This window comes from Pan troglodytes, chromosome 4, assembly GCF_028858775.2.
Source record: "Pan troglodytes isolate AG18354 chromosome 4, NHGRI_mPanTro3-v2.0_pri, whole genome shotgun sequence".
Lineage (NCBI taxonomy): Eukaryota > Metazoa > Chordata > Mammalia > Primates > Hominidae > Pan > Pan troglodytes.
The window spans coordinates 162,043,535-162,070,740 of NC_072402.2; the positions used below are offsets into that span (position 1 = coordinate 162,043,535).

Genomic DNA, 27,206 nt, shown 5'->3' on the forward strand with positions numbered 1-27,206 from the left:
AATTGAGCTCAGGAAAATTAGGTAAAATGCCAGAGATCACTCATGTAAGAAGGTAAGTAGAATATAGAGCACAAATCTAAATCTGCCTGATCCCAAAGCCTGCTCTTCACCATCTTAACCTTCTACATGTGTGTTTTTTTCAGACTACATACATTTCCATTAAGTTCTTTATTATTAGAATCACTTGGTTTTGGGGGGTTTGGTTTTTCAGCCTTGTTGGGATTTTTCAAAGTTAATTCTTTCGCTCTGCATATTGGATATCTCTTGTAACTTTTTATCATCTATGCATATGTTCAATTTACTGACGATACTCCTATCCAAATCCTTCATGAGAATATGCAACAGCACAGGGCTGGAAAAGGGGGTCAGAGTCAGATCGCTAGAGATTTCCCTGCATACTGGTATTGATAAACACCTTGTGTATATAACAGCTTGTATTTAATTAAGTTACCGTGGTTTGGTCTATGTATCATCTTATTTATTTTAAATATTTTAGAAAACTTTAGTAACATACTCATACTGCTATTGTTTGAATATGTCCCCCAGATTTTGTGTGCTGCAGACTTAATCCCCAAATGCATACATATGTTGATGATGTTTGGAGGTAGAGCCTTTGGGAGGTAACTAGAATTAGATAAGGTTATCAGGGTGGGGCCCCCATAATTGGACTGCTGGCTCTGAGAAGAAAGGCCTGAACTGACAAGCAAGCATTCATAGGCTCATTGCCCAGAGCCACCTGAGGACTCTGCTCCCTGTATTCTGCTTCGGTGCCCCCCAGATACCCGACCTCGATAGGCCCCAGGTGTGGCTTAACCTACCACTTCATAAGGTGAAAGCTGTAAACTTTAGCAGCATCTATGTAGTGCCAATTCTGCAGCCACACAGTATGCAGGAGCTGTGGGGATATGGTTTCCTCCACCTAGATTTCAAAGCATATCACAAACAGCCTGGGCTCTCAGACAGAGATCTGTCACAGGGGTGGATCCACTGCACAGAACTACTAGGGCAATGCAGGTTAGAAATATGGGGTCAAAGATGAAGCCACCCAAACAGCCCCCACTATGACAATGCATAGTGGGGCCACAGAGGCAAGGCCACCCACAGGACTCCAGAACTGTAGAGCTACCAGAGTGCCACACTAACCTGAGAGAAGTGCACGCACAAGACTCCCACCTGTGAGAACTGCCACATGGACTGATCTCTGTACTGCCATAGGGGCAGGGCTGCTGAGGCCCTGGGAATCTAACTTTCACCCCAATGTGTCCAGGAGACAGCACATGGAGTCAAAAATTATTCTCCAGCTTTAAGACTAAATGTGATTTTCCCTGTTGGGTTTTGGACTTACTTGAGGCCTGTTACTTGCTACTCCTCCCTCCTTGCCTACTCCTTTCTTTTGGAATGGAAGTGTCTGTCCTACACCAGTCCCAGCATTGTATTTTAGCAGTAGATAACTTGTTTTGACTTCACAGACTCACAGCTGGAGGGAACTTGCCGTGGGCTGAGTCATGCCCTGAGTCTCACTCATATCTGTTTAGATGAGACTCTGGACTTTAAACTTTTGAGTTGGTGCTAAAATTAGTTCAGACCCTGAGGCTATTGAGATAGAATGAAAGTATTTTGCGTGTGAGAAGGACATAAATTTGGAGGACCAGAGTGGAATGCTGTGGTTTGAATATGTCACCCAAATTTCACACATTGAAAACTGAATCCCCAAATGTATATGTTGATGATGTTTGGAGCTGAGGACTTTGGAAGGTAATCAGGATTATACAAGGTCATCAAACTGGGGTCCCCTTGATGGGACTAGTGGCTTTAAGAAGAGGAAGAGGCTTGAGCTGACACACAAGCTCTTACCTTCTTGCTCTATTGTGCCTTCTGCTCTGTCCTCACCAGATGCCAGCACCATGCTCTTGGACTTCCCAGCTTCCCAAACTGTGAGCAAAATAAACTTTTATTCTTTATAAATTACCTAGTCTGTAGTGTTCAGTTATAGCAACAGAAAACAGATGAAGATACACCCATTATTTCTTCAGAATTTTGGTGATTAGACCAGAAATTATTATGTTCACTCCTCCATCCATTCATCTACACCCTGTGCAAAACAAACAAACAAACGAACAAATCAGCAAATCAACGAGCAAATAATTGACTACTACTGCTTGGTGAAAAGAGGATAAGATGTCTCTGTTATTTGCTGACTCTTTATTCTTGGTCAAGTTGCTTAATCTCCCTAAATCTGAGGTTTCATGTAAAATGGCCATAAGGAAATTTGTGTGGCTAAAATTCAGGGTCTACAGAATGAGAAAAAGATGATGGTGAAATGCTGTTGTCTGATGGGATCAGGAGTCTGTGCATGTCACTGAATATTTTGACCAAGGAATTTATAATATATGATCTATGTTTTAAAAAAATCAACTCTATTCCAGTGGTTCTCAAACTTCAGTGTACACCAGAATTATTTAGAGGCTTGTTAAAACAAAAAAGGCTGGTCTCTATTCCCCAGAGTTTCTGATTCATTTAGTCTGGTATGTAGCCCACTAAGTTTCTGATAAGTTTCTGTCTATTTCCGATACTGCTGGTTGTGGCACTGTGTTTGGAGAACCACTGGGAAGATGCAGAGAAACGCTATGAGTAGACCATTTAGGATAGTGAGAGACGATGAATACCTGGACTTAGGCAGTCATTGGAAATGGGTTTAAGATATCCACCAAATTGGTAACTGATCAGATATACAAGGGCAGAGGGAAAGGAATCAAAGCTATCTTCAAAGTTTATGAGTGGAATGAAATGAATGTGATGCCAGCAACGAGGAGCAGCAGAGGAACAAGCTTGTAGTTGTAAGACAAGCATAGGTTTGAAAGAGCAGAGGTTCAGAGCTTGCAGGACCACCAGATGGACATCTACAGGATGTAGGTGGCATTGGGGGATAATATTGGTTTCATTAAGGACTAACTTTCTAGTTTTAGAAATAGAAGTGGAAGTAAGTACTTTTTTTCCCCCTTCCATCAGTGGGCTTTGATATGCTCTTTACATATGAGTCAAACATAAACAAGCTGTAATGCTCCTGCCTTTCTTTCATAGAGAAGAAAGGATTCCAGTTATTCATATGCCAAACTGAATTGCTGAAACCAATAGTAGAACATAATACAATGGCAGTGGAAGGTGGAAGTGTGGCCAGATGCTTTTGAGTCCTTCTTTCTTCCGGTCAGGAGAGTAATGGACTTTCTGTGAGTCACAATGAGCACAACTGTTGCATTAGGGTGACAGTATCTCCCACTGCAGCCAACTTCCCTGAATAGAAAACCACTGGATCCTGTCTTTCAGGAAGCCTCTGGATCCAGTCTTATCTCTTAGAGTGGTCAATCTTCCCAGGCACAAATAGCAAACTCGTCTGTTTATAATCTATAGCAAAAAATTCATATTCTCACATTTTAAATGTAGTGTTACCTGTACTATAAACAATGTTGTATTAGCCAGACTTCAGCTATTTTGGGGTGCAGTATGTTAAACAAAAGAAACAAGTCTCACTTGAAAGGATATTCATTTGAGGAGGGGGGACTTTGGTCTCTAGAGGAAACTGGTGTAATATTTCTATATTAATACAAGGACTGTAGCTCAAGAAAATAATAATGGCTACAGATAAAGATCTGGAAATATATACAATTAATTGGAGCCATAGGAAAGATGGAATAAAGTGGGGCTGGAAGAAAAGGGGGCTGATAGTATAATTCTAAGAAAAAAAAATCAGTAACATGCAGAAAAATTGGAGTAATGAGGAAGAAAAAACAGGAGAAAGAGAGAAGTTGTCAGAGAAGTTGAAGCTTCGAAAAAGGAAAACTTATTAGTCAATTTTGACAGGACCTTTTGAGCATTGTTTCCTAAATATTCTCACAGCTTTTTCCTTCCATTTTTTTAAACTAATGAAACAATTTGAAACCTTACATTCCAATATATGTTTTTTGTAATATTTATACGGGCAAAAACGAATTAATAGAGAATACATTTGAACTCATATGTTAATGTTTTCTTATATTTTCAATATTAGCCACTGGTATTTTTAGTTGTATCTAGCTTTTCTCATTTTAAAAATTAAGTTTTTCAAAATAAATTTGTAATTATAATAACACCCTTATGAAAATATACCCCCCAAAAGGAAAAATAAATGCAAACACAACAAAGAAATAAAATTAATTTTGATAAATTCATATATTTTTAGGGCACTTCCACTGAAATTTCCAGAAAATCTCTTTGGGGTCTAGGGGAAATCTCAGTCATGATAGATTAGGGACAGGTCTCAAATTTCAGTGTCTGAAATCACAGATGATTTTATTGTAAGAGACTTGAGACCCCGATCCAATTAATTATGAGTTCAAATTTTCATTAAAGTCGGGAAACGTTTTGATAAAAACAATATTACATAGAAGTTCAAAGCGATGATTACATAAACAACTAGCTCTTGCTATGTTCCATACAGACTGAACTATGAGCCCTGCAGTTAAATGGTGAGTTTCCAATATGCCACAGCTGCAAGTGCTGCTGGCAAAGCAACTTCCTTTGTGTGTAGTCGCATCTACTGGCAATTCTTGAACTGCTGGAAACAAGGGATTACAGCTGAGCAGAGGCCAATGCTTTGGCATGGTAGAGTGATTATGGAAATGGTGCTACCAATTAAAGTATGGTAGCACACAACTTCGGATCCTCTGTGGAATGTGGCTTAGGGGAAAGGATTTAAGGATTGAGAAATGGACCGGAAAAAAAGGGAAGGTTTTAAATTTGGTTGTGTGCCATCCTTTTGTGATGTCCATTCCTTTTTTCACCTGGCATTCCCAGCTGGTGAGAGACCGGAAAGCATTAATCTCTAAAATGAACAGTCTTTACATAGCAGTGGGCTCCACATAAATCACCGAGTCGACTCTTAGAAAACATAAAGCTATTTTCAGAAAGGTCACAGTAAAATGTAGCCATTATCACATGAAGAAAACAATCATATAAGATACTCTAAGCAAACCAAGTAATAATTTATTTGCCTGTGATAATAAATATTTCATTGAGTTGTCATACAACAGGGCCAAACCATTAGTTTATTTAGTGAAACAAACGATAGTAGAAGTACCATAAAGGGCCGTTCATGTCATTGTGTCAGAATCATGTTAGTCTGATTTTCATCTGTCACTTACTTTGAACCTTGGTTTATATATCTGTCAAATGACACTAATAATATGGCACAAGATTGCTGAGAACATTAGAAAAAAATGTATGAAATGCCTAGTAAGATATGTGGCACATAGGGAGGTCCCAATAAATGAGAGGGGTGGTGAAGAAATGAAGACTGTGTAGAGGAAAAAGAAAAACTTGGGAGATAAGTAGTATCTATATGCCTATGTATTTAGTATACCTAAGAATAATATGATAGTTTTCTTTCTTTCTTTTTTTCTCCCTTCCCCTCTTCTTCCTCCTGCTCCTCCTCCTCCCCCTCCTCCTCTTCTTCTTCATGACCATAAAAAAATTTGAAGATATAGAAATGTTTTTGAGTAAGTTGTCATGAAGAAGGTACTTTAGATGAAATTTTGATGATTATAATAACAGAGATTGGGAGAAAAATATTGCAGATCATGAAAAGAACAAAGCCTATGCACTGAATCAGAAAAATCAAGGCATAGAAAAGAATGAATAGTAAATGTGTAGAGCACAGATAGATAATTAGCATTGAAGGAAGATGACTGGAAACTCCAGAGATGTCAAAAGATGAAGGAAAGACTTTTGATCTAATTTAGTAAGCAAAATACAAGAAGGCAGAAAAGGTTTTGGGGTAGGAAAACTCAAAATGATACCATAGGGAAAATTTTGTTTGACCAGAATGTGAAGAAGGGATTACAAGAGATTCTGAAAGCAGGCAGGGATATTTATAATAATAAATCATATCAAGGCCAAAACTCACATCATAATCGTGATGCCTTTGCTAAACCATTGAAATCATATTCATAAAAAAAAGAAAGGGAAATACAAGTATTTATGCTAGCAATTGAAAGTTAATTTTTTGTTTATAAAAAAGCATTTAGACATTAAATGTAAATCTCAATACATTTAATGTCTAAATGCTTTTTTCTAAATGGCTTGGATTTCTATGTATGTGTGTGGGGTTTATTTTGGGTTTGGGGTGTTTTTTGTTTGTTTGTTTCTTGCTTGTTTTTTTGTTTTGTTTTGATTTTTAAGGTATAAAGAAATAAATGCTGACCTGTCTTCACATAGGTATCCCTTTGTTTTTTTCCTTTAGTTTATTTTGTGAGTCTCAAATATTAGGGTGCTTAAAATTACTGTAGAGGGTTATATATGCAATCCCATGCACATTTTATAGGAGACTTCAGGAATTTTTCAAGGATGGTTTTGACTATCAGGAGTTTTCAGCACCCCATCTTGATACTACAATTGATAATAAGTTTTTTTTAATTCTTTTATTCTATATAAGTTGCTACTCTCATGTGACTTGAAAAGAGCTCAAAAAATATTTGAAAATTTTGTGTTTACCTTGTTGGATAATTTGTAAGTTATAGAAGAGTTTGTATTTGGGATTCTAAGTGTGTTATCCCACTACTCTATAAATGTTAATTAGTTGTTTTATAAAAAGAATCACCTTTTCTCATGTGAATGAGTGATATAAATGCAAAGCAGTGCTCTCAGGTTAGAGAAGTGACATGATACAGTAGCTTAGTGTCACTGAAGATGTAGGAATTTAAAAATAATGGATTCACTCTGCCCTAAAAAGAAAAAGAAAATGAAAAATAACTGACATTACAGTCTTGCCACTTGTTTTTGGTCGCACAAACATTAGATTTCCTGCTTGATACTGAAACTTACCATTTAACAGAAATGTGTGTTAAAGCAAATTAGTATAGATGAACATCGTGGTTTTTGTTTTTTTTCTGAGGAGACTGGCAAAAGACTAATTCTTAGTATAGCAAGTTTGAAAACATTAGTTATTTTGTTACATCCTGTTGTTTTTGTGCAATTCAGTGACAGTTTAGCATTGATACCCACTGCTGGCCTTATGTTCCCACATCTGCTGTGTAAAGAAAACATTTTTCCCTTAAAGTAGCATCCACCAACCGTACTAATTGTCTTCACTTTTGGTTCATGTTAAGCATTAGATGAGCAATTTGTCTTTCAAGGCATGTAAATGAAATAATTTGACTAAAGCAATGGCTTTCTTTTCAATAGGATTCAAAGAGTTTGTAGCTCTAGGACATTGAGATCACCTTCCATCTGAATATTTGCTTCTATTAAATCTAACCCAAACTGAATTTATACAATGCTAAATGAAGCAGCTGAAATGCAAAATAATGCATCAATTGACTCTTCTGTCTACATAATGCCAATGTGACTGTTTAGAATAAAAATTATTTATTGCTCGTTGGTATGTCCTATAGACACCATTACCGAGACACATCTGTGACATTCCCTTAAGCACTTTTATATTTCAGTCTCCTGAGAACTATACATTTAAAACACTTCTGAATTATTTTCATTGCCATTTCTTATTTGACTCATAAACTATTTTAAGTGTCTTTTTTCATTTACAAATATGTAAGAATGTTCTCATTATCTTGTTATTGATATCCAGCTTAATTCTGCTATGTTAGGATACTATATCAAATATGACTCTGGCCTGTAAAATGTTTTGAGACTTTATGAAACAGAAGACAGTCACTTATGGTAGATATCTATATACTTTTGGGTTAAAAATGAATTGTGCAATTATTAGTTACAGTGTTCCATATTTGTACACTAGACCCGAGGTGTTAATTGTGTTGTTTAAATCTTCCATGTTGAAGATTCTAAAGGATCTTCCAAGTCTTTTGTTGTGGCTGTTAACCTGTTTTGCTGGAATAGATGTGCTCTAGATGTGTTCATATCCCTAACCATTTATTTCCTTTTCCCCATCCTCATGTTTCTGGCTCTCGTTTATATGTATTTTAATTTGCATATCTTAAAGGTAGCAAGATGGTAGTATTATTGTTTTATATAATCAGTATTCATTTAGATTTATGTTTATGTTTACTCTGTCCTTTTTTGTTTTTTACTAATTCTATCATTTGTTTCCTTACATCGGAGATATTTCTCTTTTGCTTAAAGAATTGTTCATAGCTTTTTTTTTTTTTTTTTTTTTTTTGAGATGGAGTCTGGCAGTGTTTCCCAGGCTGGAGTGCCGTGGCGCAATCTCGGCTCACTGCAAGCTCCGCTTCCCGGATTCACGCCATTCTCCTGCCTCAGCCTCCCGTGTAGCTGGGACTATAGGAGCCCACCACCATGCCCGGCTAATTTTTTGTATTTTTTAGTAGAGACGGGGTTTCACTGTGTTAGCCAGGATGGTCTTGATCTCCTGACCTTGTGATCCGCCCGCCTCGGCCTGCCAAAGTGCTGGGATCATAGGCGTGAGCCACCGCGCCCGGCCCTCATAGCTTTTATTTTAATGTAGGTTTATGGTTGACAAATTCTGTTTGGTTTTCCTTTTCTAGGAATATCTTAATTTCACCTTAATTATTTGAAAGATATTTTCACATGATGGCAATTTTCTTTTTGGCACTTTAAATATGTCACTCATTTGTCTTGATATATATTCATTACTGCTGAAAAGGCAGCTGTCACTCGTTTGCAGTTTTAATGATAATGTGTCTCTTCCTTTGGTTACTTTTAAGATTTTATTTTGTATTCTTTGGTTCTCACAACTTTTTAAATGATGGGGTTATGTATGGATTTCTTTGTATTTATCCTGCTTTCATTTATAGAGCTTTGGCATCATTGACCAAGAGGCTTTCCTTGGTTTGGGAGATTCTTGACTAATACTTCTATTAATATTGCCTTGGTCCTATACTTATAGATTCTGATTATACTGCCTAAGAGTCTTTCACCACGTTCAAATGTCTCCTATTCTTTTTTGAATGTTTCAAATTGTTTTCTCTACTCTTCAATCTACATATCATTTATTGACCTATATTTCATCATTAATCACCTCTTTTGCTTTTTATAATTCTGCTAGCAAAACTGTCTATCAAATAGATGACTTCAGATGCCCCATTTTTTTACCTATAATTTTCATTTGATTCTTTTTATAGATATTAGTTTGCTGATAAAATTCTTTTTCATTTATGTTCTTGCTAATAATTGTTATTTTAAAAACCTGTTTCTGATTATGATAATATCTAGGTTACTTGAGGGGTCTGACTTGATTTTTATTTTTATCATGATTTTTTGTCATTTGTTTCTGTCTGTTGGCCACTTTTCATTGAATGCATGTAGAATTATAGAATTTCTGGATTTTATCTTTCCATAAAAGATTTGCTTTCCTTTTGATAGGCTGTTAAAGCAGGAGCAGATTACCTTGATGCAATTATATTTTGGGATGATCAAGTTCATTCCCTGTGAGGTATAGTTTATGTCTGTTTTGCCCTTAATACTAGACTATAGTCCATGAAGGGTTCTTGTTAAATGCCAGTGCTATTGTCCATAGCTTCTACTCTTGGGTGGCCTTCGGTACTGCCTAGCTTCAGGCCTTGGAGCAACCACCTTTTGTTTGGCTTGTTTCTTTCTCCATAAATCTTAGGAATCTGCAAATTATTATTATTATTATTATTATTGGCGGCAGAGGGAGATGGAGTCTTGCTCTGTCACCCAGACTGGAGTGCAGTGGTGCAATCTAGGAATCAGCAAATTATTTGAAGGTAAAATTCAGTAAAGAATACCACTACAGTAGTCCCTGCCTTATGTATCGGGGGTATGTTCCAGGACCTCCAGGGGATGCCTGAAACCTTGGAAAGTATTGAACCTGATTGCTATCAATTGGAACATGTTTCAGTTCATGTCTCACCCCAAAATTTAATGCCTTTCCATTTTAACTAAGCACTTATCACTCACTGTGGCCCTAACTTCTGCAGTTTGAGGTGTGACAGCAAAACTGGCATGAATTTCTTTTTACTTCTTCACAATTTCACAGATAGATTTATACTTATGGTTGATCTTAGTAACCTCAGTATATGATATCTTTTCTTTCCTTATTGAGAATTCTCACCTCTTCATTTAAAGGAAGCACTGTACAGCTTCTGTTTGGCATATCCAAATCACAGCATCACTACTCTTGCATTTTGAGGACATGATTCGGTGTAATAAAAGTCACTTGAATTCAAGCACTGTGATGCCATGATAACCTGATAACCCAGTCAGCTACTAAGTGACTAACAGGCAAATAGCGTCTACAGTGTGACTAATGCTGAACAAAGGGAAGATTCACTTTCTGGGCAGGACAGAGCTGGAAGTTGTGAGATTTCATCAGCTACTCAGAATAATATGAAAAATTTTAATCTTATGAATTGTTTATTTCTGAAAGTTTCAATTTAATATTTTTGGATCTTGCTTGACCACAGGTAACTGAAACCCAATAAAACAAAACTGAAGGCCGGGCATGGTGGTTCACGCCTGTAATCCCAGCACTTTGGGATGCCAAGGTGGGTGGATCACCTACGGTCAGGAGTTTGAGACCAGCCTGACCAACATGGAGAAACCCCGTCTCCACTAAAAATACAAAATTAGCCAGCCATGGTGGCTCATGCCTGTAATCGCAGCTACTCGGGAGGCTGAGGCAAGAGAATCACTTGAATCCGGGAGGTGGAGGTTACAGTGAGCAAAGATGGTGCCATTGCACTCTAGCCTGAGCAACAACAGCGAAGCTCCATCTAAAAAAAAAAAAAAAAAAAATACAAACAAACAAACAAAAACCTGAGGATAAGGGGAGATTACTGTATTTTGTCTCCTCTAGTCTATGAAATGTCCAATTACTCTAAGCCACCATTTTTCATTTGTTTTCTAGGCCCTTCAGCATCACCCCTCCCTGCCTCCAACAATATAATGCATTTATAATCCACAAATGCAGAGGAGAAAGCCAGGCTCCCTGCAATACAATTCCTTTCTTTCTAAGATCTTGGCCCTTGGAGGTTGGTTGCCTTGGCTGCTCTCTGATGCTTCCAAACAGTAAATTTAAAAATCCGGAGTTCCTCCTGGTGGGGTGGCTCATGCCTGTAATCCCAGCACTTTGGGAGGCCAAGGCAGGGGGATGGCTTTAGCTCAGGAGTTTGAGACCAGCCTGGACAACATGGTGATACCCCTATCTCTATAAAAATAATACAAAAATTAGCCAGGCCTGGTGGCATGCACTTGTAGTCTTAGCTACTCTGGAGGCTGAGGTGGGAGGATTGCTTGAGCCTGGGAGATGGAGGTTGCAGTGAGTTGAGATGCTGCCACTGTACTCCAGCCTGGGGCACAGGGTGAGACCCCATCTCACAAAACAAAATCTAGAGTTTATTTTAATTATTGGTAGGGTACTGGCCTGAATCATCTCTCAAATCACTGAATAGAACATAGCCTCATAAGAATTATCTTTTAAGCCATAGCATAGAAGTATGGTTAAAGAAGCAGGGGATGGGGGCAGTGAGAAAGAAAATAAAATGAAAATATAGAAAAAAATAAATCTCAGAAATGTATTTGCAATAGAAAATCTTGATCCGTGTTAACTTTTGTCAGTCCTATGATGATTATTGTGTGTCACCCTTTTTAATTTAACCTCTGGTCTGCGTAGTTTCAAGGTATTATTTGAAAGAGATACAAAGGGGGATTGTTTCAAACCAGGAACAAATTTCTGGTCTCTAATTGCCAAAGTTCTAGAAAATGACTCCCTACATAATATATGAAGTTATTGGAATTAATTCTAAATCTTGACAAACTATTTTTGAATAGAATGAAACAAGATGTTTGCTCAATTTTCAAGCTATAGAAAGATAAAAAATCCACTGTTGATTTTAGTTTGACATAATTTTGAATGAGAAAAAGTTATTACTTTTGTTCCTTGTAAATTTAACAAAGCACTTATTTATATTGCATAAGAAATAATGTGAACATTAGTTAGTTTGCCAAAACAGGAAATTAACCAGTTAAATGCTACCACCAATTTAATTAAAGGTAACAAAAAATTAGAAGGATCTGAAACTACCTTTATTAGTGTAAAGCTGTAGCATGCTTGAAAGCAGTTGAATGCCTTAACACTAAGACTGTGGAATTTAAATTCCGTTTCCTATTAAAAGGAATCAGGACTCCTTAGAGAAATGGCTGCTTCAAGTCTAGAGTAGGAAACATCAAAATCAGCCCGGAACACGTTGTCATACTAGAAAGCAAGGAATATTTGATAGACTCTTAGGCTCTCTTCAAAAGGGCTAAGGCATCAACTAGAATAATTTCCACTATTAAATATTAATAATTTGAACATAAGTAAGAATAATAACGGTAATATGTTTAAAGTCATATGTTGGTAATGCCACTAAATATAAAAAACAAAAAAAGTTCCTTTTTAAAAGCTGATAGGAAACAAACTCCCTATTTTGAAAATTAGCAAATGAAGGAAAATAATTAAGTATTTTTGTGGCATTTTGTGTGTAAACCTTTCCTCAGGGTAACCAAACAGTATTAATGGATGAACATTTTTCCTTGCTGAAATATTTCAGCTAATAAATAAAAATAAATGATAGGACTAGAATATCACTATTTTGTAATCTAAAATGAAATCCTTCATCTGGGCAATGATAATCAAGGATGTCTACCATTTCAAAAATAGACAAACCCACACTTTCATATATAAAAATACATAGGTAATTTCTCATGGAAGAAAAAAGCACTAACTGTTAGGTAGTCTTGCCCCTCCAAAATCAAACTTAATCTTATCAACCTTCTAGAAGTAAGTTAACTACCATCATAGAGAAAATACAAGAGCAGAGTTACCTACTAAACAGCATCAACAGGGTAAACCAGTGATATCTAAACTGTGGGAAATCGTATGGAACAAATATTCTGTTTAATTCAAAATAAATGATAAAAAGTAGTCTACATATTAGAAATATTAAAAAACTCATGTGTATATGAACTTTATTTGGATCTGAAGTCAAAGTATTAAAACACCTTTATGAGAAGATTGAGGGGAAATGAATATTGACCAAATATTTGATGAAATTACTATTAAATTATTAGCACATGGTCATGTATGTTTAATAACTCCTTGTCTTTCATGTGTATAAGCTGACATGTTGATAGATAAAAATCATATATTTTGAATTTTCTTCAAAGCAATCTGTAATAAGAGAAATTAATAGAAATGCAATGAAACAAATTTGACTGAGAGCTCATAACTATTAAAGCTAGATGATGGGTACATGCAGATTTGTTATACAGTTTTCTCTACAGTGCCGTCATGTGCCACATAATAACACGTCAATTAATAACAAGATGGATGAAATAGGATGGTGTTCCCATAAGATCTTAGTGGAGCCAAAAATTTCTATCACCTAGTGAGTCATAGCTATAATAATGTTGCACTGCAATGCATTAGTCATGTGTTTGTGGTGATACCTGTGTAAACAAACATACTCTGCTGCCAGTCTTCTAAATGTATAGCACCTATAATTGTGCACAATACACAATACTTGATAATGACAATACGTAACTGTTGCGGGTTTATGTATTTAGTATACTTTTTATTGTTATTTTAGAGTGTACTCTTTCTACTTGAAAAAGAATGTTAACCTCCGGCAGGTCATTCAGGATGTATTGCAGTAGAAGTCATCACTATCATAGGTGTATTAGTCTGTTTTCACACTGCTATAAAGATACTACCTGAACCTGGGTAATTTATAAATAAAAGAGATTTAATCAACTCACAGTTCCGCATGGCTGGGGAGGCCTCAAGAAACGTATAATCATGGCAGAAAGTGAAGGGGAAGCAGGCGCCTTCACAAGGCAGCAGGAGAGAGAGAGCAGGGGAGAACTGCCACTTTTAAACCATCAGATCTCGTGAGAACTTCCTCAATATCAGGAGAACAGTGTACGGGAAACCGGCCCCGTGATCCAATCACCTCCCACCCGGTCCCTCCCTGACATGTGGATGTGGGGTTTACAATTTGAGATGAGACTTGGGTGGGGACAAAGAGCCAACCCATATCAAGAAGAGGTGACAGTTCCATGTGTGTTATTGCCCCTAAAGACCTTCCAGTGGGACAAGATGGAAGGGGGAAGGCAGTGATATTATCTTGACTCTCTGTAGACCTACGCTAACATGATCATTTGTACCTTAGTTTTTAACAACAAAAAAATTTACAAATAAAAAATAGAAAAATATTAAAAATAGAAAAAGCATATAAAACAAGAATATAAAGAGAGAAAACATTTTTGCACAGCTGTACAATGTTTTAAAAAATTAAAAAAGTTTATAAAGTGAAAGTTATAGTAAACTAAGACTAATTTTTTATTTAAGAAAGAAAAATATTTTTTATTTTTATTTTTATTTTTGAGATGGAGTCTCGCTCTGACGTCCAGGCTGGACTGCAGTGGTGTGAGCTCAGTTCACTGCAACCTCCTCCTCCCAGGTTCAAGCGATTCTCCTTCTCAGCTTCCCGAGTATCTGGGACTACCAGAGCCCGCCGCTATGTCCGGCTAATTTTTGCGTTTTTAGCAGAGATGGGGTTTCACCATATTGGTCAGGCTGGTCTTGAACTCCTGACCTCAGGTGATCCACACACCTCGGCCTCCCAAAGTGTTGGGATTACAGGCGTGAGTCACAGTGCCCGGCCAGAAAAGCATTTTTATATAAATTTAGTGTAGTCTAAGTGTAGAATGATTATACAGTCCACAGTCATGTACAGCAGTATCCTAAGCCTTCCAATTCAGTCACTACTCACTTACTGACATCCAGAGCTACTTCCAGCCCTTCAAGCTCCATTCATGGAAAGCGTCCTATTCAAGTGTACCACTTTCTGTCTTTTATGCCATATTTTTACTCCTTTTTAAGGTTTAGATATTTTTAGATACACAAATACCGTTATGTTACAATTGCCTACAGTATTCAGTAGAGTAACATGCTATACCTGTTTTTAAGCTAGGAACGATAGGCTATTCTGTATAGCCCAGCTATGTCCTGGTGGTACCATCTAGGTTTGTGTAAATATACTCTATGATGCTCACCCAATGACAGAATTGCTTAATAATGCATTTTCCAGAACATATTCCCATCATTAAGCAAAGCATAACTGTAAGTGGATGGCAAAAAATTGAAGAAATATAACACTGTGGATTATTTTAAGCTAAGTAAAATAAGTACGGAGCATTTAAGAAAATAATTTAAACTGCTCAGTTCTTCTCAGGAAAGTCATCTCTCAAAATTCCTATTCGGAAAGTCTATTTGTTGTTACCAAAATGGTTTTCAAAAAACAATATTTCATGTTGTCATGTGTAATCAAGTTCAATAAGCTTGGGCAATTTTTAATCAGAGGGAGAGAACCACTTAGGCTACTTTACTACCCACAAATACTCTAATGGGGATCAATCACACCCAATTAAAACTTGAGGAATTATGAATTTTTAATAGATTTATCATGAGATAATTCAACTGCTAAGTCATCTTTAGGTTGATGCTAAGGAGACTCGCTCAAACTGGAAACTAATCATCTTGATGACATCATTCTCAAAGCTGTGTGATGTTCTTCTTTGAAACAAGCACAAAAAAAGCTTTCCAGTTTGCACCACAATTACATTTTCCATATATTTATTTGAATCTTTCTAGCTTTACAGTGCTTGTGTGAGCCCATGTTTACATTAAATGGAATAGCTTTGGTGAAAATAATTAATGACTGTAAAAAAACACCTGAGTGACTTTTTGTATATTCCCTTCAATAGCTTAACCTGGCCCTTCTCCATGCCCCTCATTTAATCAATGATTCATAGTAGAGCTTGCTGTTTATTTCACTACAAATCAAACTAAAATAGCAGAGGAGATGAGCATTTTCACCTTTATCTCATAATGGTCAGGAGAAAAGACTTCAGCTTTAGGCCATCTAGTTTGATATTTTCTGGGTGAGCAGCATCAGCAACCTCCCCACACCTTCTTGTCCTCATCTGTGAAATCATAAGAGAATCTTGCTTGTATGTTCAAGGTAAGTGTTAAATGAGATATTACATAAGAAACAATTTAAACAATGCCCAGTGCGTATGGCTCTTCAGTGTTCACCTTCTGACATTGGTGTAAAAAAGACAAACCTTTTCTTCTGTGGCTAAAACACATGATTTATTAAACACATTGGAACGATACTATCATTTTTACTCTCCCCCAGGGCAAATCAGTTCCTTATTCAGTGTGAGTACTTGTGAGTGTGCAGCGTGTACACCCTGTGTGTGTGTGTGTTTAGTGTGTGTGGTAAGGAGCATGGTTGTGCATCTGTTGATTATTGGTTTTGGAATATTCTGAGAGGATGAACTAGAGGAGAGGAAGGTTCTAATCAGATTGTGTTTGGCAAGAGTATCTACTTCTATTTATTTTTAGATCCGATGAACATTTAAGAGCAACTTTTCACAGCCTTAAGAGGAACAGTCAAGGATCCCTGTTAGAAACATTTGGCAGAACCACAACCATCAGCCTCATCTTCATTGAAATTTTCTGTTTTGCTAATTTTATCCACGAATAACTATTTAGACATGACTTTCCCCTAGCTTTTTTCACCCTAGCTGTGGTATATATTTTTTGTAGTATAATTATGCTTGTAGTATGAGTATAAATAAGTCATTAAAATATACAAACATAATGCATAATTCATTGATGTGATTACAATAAGGAACAAGCAGGCAGAATACATATTTGTATATAAGGCTGTTCAAGCACGTAGGCACTGAAAACATTAGAGTTTAGCTGACAAAGAGAATAGCAAATCCATTTATCAATACCTACAACCAGATACACCATGTGATTAATGAATACATTTATCATGCTGATTCTATATGTATAAAAAATTAGCAGTTTTATAGATGCCTTCTAATTTTCACAAGTTTCAAAAACAGGTATGATGGTCCTGTGCTATCAAGCAATATATTTTATTATAGACTGAAATTATCAAATTCCAAAAAAGGACATTTCTTAAAAATCTTATTCTAATGTTTTATATCATGTCAAAATAGCATTTGTTTTTCAAATAGATACATATGCAGTGTCGTTTATTAGCCCATGAGTAACTCTCCTCCATTGGTAAGCTAGCAAATGAATTTCTACATTCATTCTTTCATTCATTCATCTATTCAGTTATCGACCAGGTGCTGTATGGTGTGCCACGTCTGTGTGTGTGTGTGCACTTATGTGCATGCAAGTACCCACACATACATGTATCCGCACCCTTGGGAGGTGTCTTTGCAATGGTAAACATGGGTAATATGATATATGCTTATTTACCATATTACTTTTGTCTTGTGCAAAGCCATGAAATAAGATGGACCGCTTAATATTTTAAATTCAAAAATACATTCTGTTCTGCAAGTACAAATAACTCTTTTTTAATAAGTCATTGGATTATGTATTTGAGTTTCTGAAACTCTATTAACAGGACAGACACTTAGGCAAATGAGATATTTCTGTAGTTTCTCAAAGCTTGCAAGGTTGTTGGAAAGAGTCAAAGGCTTCCCTTTTTTCACCTTATGTTACAGTGTCTTGAGTGGAACAGCTCCGTCTCTGAAGACAAGCACTTCAGTTTCTCATCCAAAATATTGAGTACTTAGGAGCCTTTCCAAGTTTTTGCTAGGGTACTCTGACTCATACTCCTCTTCCTCTGGGAGAAGGACATTTCTTTACTGATAACAAAGTTGACTTATTTGAGGTTGCCTATTGGGGTGGTTAGAATAATGGCCTTATATATTGTGTCCCATTGCTAGGTATCTGCTGCTACCTGAACCCAAATGTTCCCTCCTTTTTTGTCAAGGCTCTGCCCACACTTGCTAAAATAATTCTTTGTATTCACTAAGGCACTTCTCTTGCCTGCTCCCAGAATGGGACATTCCATCTGTCTGTCTAGACTCCTTTCTATCTTTACTTCTAAGTGAATTTTAGATCATCTGTGCCACCCTGGAAGGTATTTCCTTCTTTCCACATTAGCTGAGGCCCTGATTTTTTGACAGTCATCATCATAAATTAGTTTTTTTTATGAAAAAACTTAGAAGTAATCAAAGATAAATGGTTATCATATACTATTTACCCTTAGGATAAATTTACAGGAATGTGTTAAAGATTGGGCTGCAGTGTTAGACTGCTAGGTCTTAGCTAGTATTACCACTCCCTACTAGTATGACCTTGGAAAAATTACCTGAATATATTATATTTCAGTTTTCTTTCTGGAAAAGAGAGATGGACAATAATACTTACCTGATAGAATTAAATGTGCTTAACAATAATTCTTATTGTTATTATTTCCAGGAGTACTATTCAAAATATTTAACAATTGGTATGGATAGGCATTTGCTTACTAGGTTGCCACGGTCACTGCCAAGGGCACCAGCCCCTCCTTGGGATTTCATACCCGCTTGTTAGGAAGGACACTTGGAGGCTGAAATACAAAAGGTTGCAGTGAGATGGCAGGTCCCAGGATGAACCCAGAGCAGTGCCTGCCAGCTTAGTGAGGATCACGTTTGAAGCTAGGTGAGCTTTCTTGGGTTTTTGAGGGGACAAAGAGCTGTGTACTGAAGACAATAGTTTGAGGTAACTGAAATAGGTACCTACCAATCAGAATGGACCCAGACTATAGTGCTGGCTCCTGGAGGCTCCTCACTACACCTTTAATTACTGGATTAAGAGGATATCTAAGGATGAGGTGGGGTTCAGAGTAGCAACTATTTATCAATCAGTATGACCATACCTGAATACTTGTGGTATATCAACCCTGATTATTTCCTAAGTTATATTTATTAAGGCCATCACCAAAATAGGCTTTAGATATCTAAGAGTATGAAATTCAGACACGTATGTGAACAAGACTTAACTGCATATTAATTCTTAGAAATTTGTTATCTGGAATCTCAATCTTATTTGGATATCTACGTTTTGAATCTTTTTTCCAGTTAAGTAAAATAACAGTCCTACAATATTATATGTGATTAGATCATTTCTTTTCAAATATTAAGAAAGTGCATTGAATCTTGAAGACAATGATGAGATATCCAACTCAGCAAACACACACACTTGGTTGCATAGTAGTAGACTTACACAAACTCAGACTGAGCATTCATACATAACCTCTGGCAGTGATAAGAGATGATCTACGAACAAAAACTCTGAATGAAAATGCATTGTTTTCTGCTTCAATGCATTTGTGCCCTGGGATAACCAGAAATAATCATTGAAACAAGCCTCTTGTTAATAATAATTACACTTCATTGTATGAAAAACAAGAACAAACAGCAATTATCTACAATTTCTCATTTGCAACACACTCTCATTATACTAAGACTCCTTGTCTGTGTTTGATATTATTATGCTATATGTGTTGAAAAGACTCTATGAGTTTTTAAAAAGTATTTTAAACTATATTGAGCAATGCTTGATTGATATAATACAAGCTTAAACAGTTCCTGTTTTAAGACAGAACAGCTTCTTTGGCCAGCATAAGTTATTGAAGAAATAATGTTTTTTGGATTCCTTCAAAGAAGGCAGATTCGGTAACCAAAATAAATACACACTGTTTCTATACCAGCAAAAATTGGATCAGGAAAAAAAGAAGCAGAGATCAGCCTGGCAGTCATTACAAATAAATTTGTAAGAAAATATAATATATATGAAAATGAGGAAGCATTTTCATTCTGATACATTTTTACATTATGATGTGATACCTATCACTCCTACTTTGGATAGTTTTTACACTATATTAACTGATACTTATGTGGTTAATTTATACATAGTAATTTTGTATTTTTCCCCAATTTATTCCTATGTGTTATTGCATTTATCTTGATAGATTATAAGCTCTTTGAGGGAAGGAGTAATTTAACTCCCTTTTGTTTCAGTCCTCTGCTATATTATTCAAATTCATGGTTTGAATAACAGTTTAAATTTTTTATATCACAAGTGACTGTTTTTCAAACACCCGGTTCAATAGGATGATGATTTTACCGTAATGAGCACTATTTTCCTCATCTATAAAAGAGATGATAATACCCAATTCTCATGGTTTCTGAGAGGCTTGAACGCAATCATGCTTGCAAAGCATTTATCCGTGTCTGACACAAAATGAAGTTCTCAATACATGCCAATAACTGTTCATTTATTAGCATAACTACAGAGTTGAACCTAAGTCATATTCCCTAATTTCATTTTTCTAAAAGGCCAAATCAAATTAATTCTACCTGATCCAAATGAAGGCTAATAGGACTCAATAAAGCCTCTTAAACAAGCTTAGTTGCCTAAGTAACACTATATAAACATTGTCCTAGTATGAGAGTGACTTCAGATTTGAGCAAATAGAACTAAAATGTACTACTGGAAATATGAGTCAGAGTAGCCATATTCTTGAAGAATTATTTAAGGTGTGGGCTTTTTCACATGGTGCACACAATGTTGATATTAAGTCTTCATATTTATCAAAGTAAGAAAATTGAATATTCCAGTTATGAATGGATCATATTTGTTCCCTCCCTGGACTTTGGTTCCCAGAGAAGTTTTCCAACTTATCTACTGGCTGTCTCTAAAAAATAGTGAGAATTTAGATGTCTCTATATGTTTTTATAGAATTTAAATGTTCAGAACATGTCTATTTTGAACATTTAAAAATATTACTCCCATCTAACTGTAATTGTGTATCCTTTGATCAACATCTCCCCATTCTCCTTACCCTCTACCCACCCCAGCTTCTGGTACCTACTATTCCACTCTCTACTTCTATGAGATCAACTTTTTCAGATTCCACATGAGTGAGATCATGTGGTATTTGTCTTTCTGTGTCTGGTTTATCTCACTTAACATAGTATCTTCCAGGTTTATACAGATTATTGCAAATGACAGGATTCTGTTCTTCTTTATGGTTGAACAGTATTCCATTTTGTATGTATGCCACATTTTCTTTTTCCATTCATCCATTGACAGACACTTAGGTTGATTCTGTGTCTTGGCTGTTGTGAATAGTGCTGCTATAAAAATGAGGGTGCAGATATCTCTTCAACACACTGATTTTATTTCCTTTGGATATATGCCAAGTGGTAGGATTACTGGATTATAGGGTAATGCTATTTTTAATTTTTTGGGAAACCTCATGCCTTTTGACGTAAAGGCTATGTTAATTTACATTCCCACCAACAGTGTATAAAGGTTGCCTTTTTTCACAGTCTCATCAGCTCTTGTTCTCCTATGTCGTTTTGATAATAACCATTCTAACTGGAGTAAGGTGATATGTCATTGTAATATTGATTTGCATTTCCCTCATGACTATTGATGTTGAACATTTTTTGATACACCTATTGGCCGTTTGTACATCTTCTTTTGAGAAATGTCTGTCTATTCAGGTCTTTTGCCCATCTTTTTATCAGGTTGGATTTTTCTTGTTATTAAGATGTTTGAATTTCTTACGTATTTTGGTTATTAACTTCTTACAGATGTATACTTTGCAAGTATTTTTTCCCATGCTGTGAGTTGTCTCTTCATTTTGTCGATTGTCTCCTTTGCCATGCAGAAGATTTTTAGCTTTATGTAATAACATTTATCTATTTTTGCTTTTGTTGCCTGTGCTTTTGAGGTCCTGTCCAGAAAATCCTTGCCCAAACCAATGTTATGAAGATTTCTCCTGTGTTTTCTTTTGGCAATTTCAAGTTTGTAATCCATTTTGAGTTGTTTTCTCATATATGATGAGACATAAAATTCTAATTTTGTTCTTCTGCATGTGGATGTCCAGTTTTTCCAGTACCATTTTTCTGAAGAGATTGTCATTTGCACATTGTATTCTTGTCATCTTTGTCGAAAATCAGTTGGTTGTAAGTGCTTGGATTTATTTCTGGGCTCTCTATCCTGTTTCATTGGTCTATGCATTGCCATCGATGCCACTACCATGCTGGTTTGGTTACTATAGCTTTGTAGTATATTTTGAAGTCAGGTAAGGTGCCTCCAACTTGGCTCTTTTTGCTCAGGATAACTTTGACTATTCTTGGTCTTTTGTGGTTGTATATAAATTTTAGGTTTTTTTTCTACTTCTGTGAAGAATATCATTGGTCTTTTGATAGAAATTGCACTGAATATGTAGATTGCTTAGGATAGTAGAGATATTTTAACAATATCATTTCTTCTAATCCATGAATACAGAATTATCTTTTTATTTATTTTTGTCTTCAATTTCTTTCATCAATGTTTTATATTTTTTATTGTAGAGACCTTTAACCTCCTGGAGTAAGTTTATTCACAGTTATTTTATTTTATGTAGCTATTGTAAATGAGATGGATTTCTTGATTTCTTTTTCAGATAGTTTTTTGTTAGTGCATAGAAATGCTACCAATTTTTTTATGTTGACTTTGTATCCTGCAACTTTACTAAATTTATGTATTCTAAGTTTTTGGTGGACTCTCGGTGGAATGTTTGGCATATATATACACACACACACACATATGTGTATATATACACATATATATGTATATATACGTGTGTGTATATATACACATATATGTATATATGTATATATACGTGTGTGTATATATACACATATATACACATATATGTGTGTGTATATATATATAATAGTTTTTGGTGGACTCTTTTGGTGGAATGTTTGGCATATATACATATGTGTGTGTATATATATTAGTATATGTACATACGTGTGTGTGTGTATATATATATATGCATGTCATTTGCACACAGAGACAATTTAATGCCTTTGTTTCCAATGTAGATGCATTTATTTCTTTCTTTTGACCAACTGCTCTACGTAGAACTTCCAGTGATTCAATAGAAGTGGTGAAAATAGGCATCCTTGTCTTGCCCCACATCTTAGAAGAAAAGCTTTCAACTTTTCCGTGTTCAGTATGATGTTGGCTGTGCGTCTGTCATATATAGTCTTTACTCTGTTGGACTACATTATTTCTATACCTAACTTGTTGAGAGGTTTTTTTTCTTTTTTACTGAAATGGTGTTGAAGTTTGCCAAATGCTTTTTCTTCATCTATTGAAATGATCATGTGATTTTGTCTTTTATCCTGTTGATGTAAATTATCATATTTATTGATTTGCGTATATTGAGACATCCTTTCATCCTTGGGATGAATCCCACGTGATTATGGTGAATGATATTTTTAATATGCTATTGAATTTGGTATGCTAGTATTTGGTTGAAGATTTTTACATCTTTGTTCATCAGAGATATTTGATCTGTAGTTTTCTTGTTGTTTTGTGTGCTTTTGTCTGGTTTTGGTATCAGGGTAATGCTGGGCCTATAGGAGGAATTTGACAGTGTTCCCTGCTCTTCGATTTTTTTTGGAGTAGTTCAAAAATATTTAGCATTAGTTCTTTAAATGTTTAGTATAATTCAGCAGTAAATTCATCAGGTTTTTGGCGTTCTTTGATGGGAGACTTTTTATTACTGATTCAATGTTTCTATCATTATTTGTTCAGATTTTCTATTTATTCATAGTTCAGTCTTGGTAGGTTGTATGTGTCCAGGAATTAGTCTATTTTTCTAGCTAATTCAAATTTTCATATAGAATTTTTCATAGTAGCCTCATATGATCCTTTTTTTCCCTAATGTATCAGTTGTAATGTTTCCTTTTTCATCTCTGATTTTACTTATTTGAGACTTATTTCTTTTTTTCTTAGTCTATCTACAGGTTTGTGGATTGTATCTTTCCAGAAAACCAGCTCTTTGTTTTCTTAATCTTTTGTATTGTTTAATGTCTATTTCGTTTATTTCTGTTCTAATCTTTATTTATTTTTTCCTTTACTAATTTTGGGTATAGTTTGTTCCTGTTTTTCTAATTCCCTGAGGTGCAGCATTAGGTTGCTTATTTGAGATCTTTCTTCTTTTTGATGAAGACATTTATTGCTATAGATTTCCCATCTTAATATTACTTTGCTTGTATTCCATAGGTTTTAATATATTATGTTTCCACTTTCATTTAGCTAAATACATTTTTTAATTTTCCTTTTAATATCTTCATTAATGCATTTGCTACTCAGGAGCATGTTGCTTAATTTCCATGTAATTAAAAAGTTTTCAATGTTTTCCTATTATTGATTTCTAGTTTTATACCATTGTGATTAGGAAAGACACTTCATATGATTTCGATCTTCTTATATTTGTTAAGACTTATTTTATGGCCTAGCAAGTGATCTATCCTGGAGAATATTTCATGGACAGTTGAGAATGTGTATTCTGTGGCTGTTGGATAGAATATTCTATAAGTGTCTGTAAAGTATTTTTGGACTAGAGTATAGTTTAAGTCCCATGTATCCTTGATTTTCTGTCTGGTGAAAATGTGGTGTTCTATCTGCTAGTATTACAGGTTCAACATCTCAAATTCAAAAATCTGAAACCTGAAATGCTCCAATATCTGAAAGTTTTTGAGCACCAACATGACACTCTAAGAAAATGCTCATTGGATCATTTAAGACTTTAAATTTTCGTATTTGGGATGCTCAAATAGTATAATGCAAATATTTTTAAATCTGAAAAAAAATCTAAAATCTGAAATATTTCTGGTCCCAAGCATTTCAGATTAAGGAATATTCAACCTGTACTTTATCACAGTCTCTCTCTGTCTTCAGATCTATTAATATTTGCCTAATATATTTAGGTGCTCCAATGTTGAGTGCATATATACTTATAACTATTACGTCCTCATACTAAATTGACCACTTTATTATTATATGATGACCTTTTTGGCCTCTTTATAGAGTTTTGTATTTAAAATTAATTTTATCTGATATAAGGATAGCTACTCCTGCTCTTCTTTGATTTCCATTTGCATGAAATATATTTTTCCATCCCTTCACTCTCAGTCTATGTGTCCTTATAGGTGAAGTGAGTCCCTTGTAGGCGGCACATAGTTCAGTCTTGACTTAATTTTTTCCTTGTCTTTTCATCCATTCTTGTCTTTTGATTAGAGAATTTAATCCATTTACATTTAAGATAATTGCTGACAGGTAAGGACTTACTACTGCCATTTTATTATTGTTTTCTATTTGTTTTATTGATCTTTTCTTCTTTTATTTCTCTCTTACTGTCTTCCTTTGCAGTTAAATATTTTCATCTAGTAGTATGTCTTAATTCATAACTTTTTACTTTTTGTGTATTTATTATAAATTTTTGCTTTGCTACCATGAGGTTTACAAAAACCTTCTTATGGTTATAACAGGTTAATGACAAGTTAACTTTGATCACAAAAGAAAAATCAAACTGTACACTTTTATTCCAATCCCCCCAACCTCTTGAATTTTTGATACCTCAATTTACATCTTTTTATGTTGCCTATCATTGACAAATCATTGTATTTATATTATTTTTAAGAATTTTGGCTTTAAACCTTTATATTAAAGATGTAAGTAACTTACACATCACAATAACAATATTATTCTGAATTTGTACTTCCTTTTACCAGTGAGTTTTACAATTTCAGATGTTTTTGTGTTTCTTGCTAGCATACTTTACTTTCAGCTTAAAGAACTCCCTTTAGCATTTTTTTGTAAGGCAGGTCTGGTGGTGATAAATTCCCTTAGCTGTTTGAGAAAATCTTTATTATTCCTTTATTTCTGAAGAATAGTTTTCCTGAGTATAAATTTTTGGTTACCAGGTTTATTTTTTTCTTCAGGACATTCAATATATCGTTTCATTTACTTATAGCCTGTAAGATTTCTGCTGATAAGTCTGCTGCTGGATGTATTGGACCTCACTTTTTTATTGTTTGCTTCTTTTTTCTAGCTGCTTTTAGGATGCCCTCTTTCTCTTTGATCCTTCACAGTTTGATTATAATATGTCTTGGGGTAATCTTATTTGGATTGGATCTGGATATGTGTATCTGTCTCCATGTTTGGAATGTTTTCTGCTGTTATTTAAAGATTCTTTCTACTACTTTGTCTTTGTCTACTCCTTCTTTAAAACTAATACTCGAAAATGTGTTTTTTAAATGCTGTGCCATAAGTCACATAAGCTTTCTTCATTCCTTTTTATTCTTTTGTCTTCTGTCTTTATATTTTTACATAACCTACCTCCAAGTTCACACATCCTTTCTTCAGTTTAATTAGTTCTGCTGTTGATGCTGTCTATTGCACTTTTCATTTCATTTATTGTATTTTCAGCTACAAGATTTCAGTTTATTTTTTTATTTTTTTCTTTCTGTTAAATTTCTTTCATACATTTCTGAATTGTTTCTCTGAATTTTATTGAATTTTGCTGAGCTTCCTTAAAAAAAGATATTTTAATTTTTTTGTCTAACTCTTTAGGGTACTCATGGGTGTCTCATTTATTTTGCTTGTTTAATTACATCTTGTTTTCCTGAATGTTCTTGTTCCTTGTGGTCAAACATCAGTGTCTGCACATTGAAGAAATAGGTACTTATGCCAGATTTTGTAGTCTGATTTTATCTGGGAATGTGGCTTAATAGTAAGCCTGTTGCAGTGAATGCTTCAGCCATTTCAGTGGCCACCTACACCTAGCAATACAACCAGCAGTTCTGCCAGTTCAACCAACAGTGCTGCCATCAAGATTCATACTGGTTCCTGTGAGCTTTATCCCCATTCTTTGTTTCTCACTGAGCCCAGGTGATCTAGGGTTGCTGTCACTTCCCATGATTACAGGAGTATGTGATAGAAGTGAGCTTCCTGCAAAGGATCCCAAAATGATAGGGAAGCTGGGTGTCTATCTCTGATTCTTTCTCCACTGTAGAAACCATAGGTTCAGGGGATTTTTCTGCATGTAGCACTGTGCCAGCTTTGGAAAGCAGGGTTACAGTCATGGGGAACACATTATCTAAGCATTTGATGAAAGCTTTTTCTTGCTTCTGAGGTCTGAGGGGGTGTCTTAGCCTCATTCATTCATGAATCCTGGGATGTTCAAGGTAGTAACCCTGCCAGTGGGTAGTTGCAAGTTGGGTTTCTGTGTTGTGGGGAGTGAAGCTATGGAACTCCCATTCTGTCATCTTGCTGACATAGTTCCTCTGATCAAACTAATTTTCAATATTATTATATGCTAATCACTTCAAAGATGTAGTTCTTTCTAAAATGAAGCCAAATAAGTCATTTAGTCATCTATTCAATTTATGAAAAGCAAAATAATTCTTTTCAATTATTTATGTAGAAAACTTTTTTTAAAGTAAAATGAAAGTTCGAGTTAAGAGAATATCCTGTG

The 27,206-nt window shown here is 35.3% G+C and overlaps 1 protein-coding gene across 8 annotated transcripts in view; it reads left to right on the forward strand.

The window, feature by feature from the left end:
* TENM2 (teneurin transmembrane protein 2) overlaps positions 1–27,206 on the forward strand; it is a 3,953,434-nt gene that overhangs the window by 60,545 nt on the left and 3,865,683 nt on the right. The gene's annotated exons all lie outside the window — the stretch shown is intronic.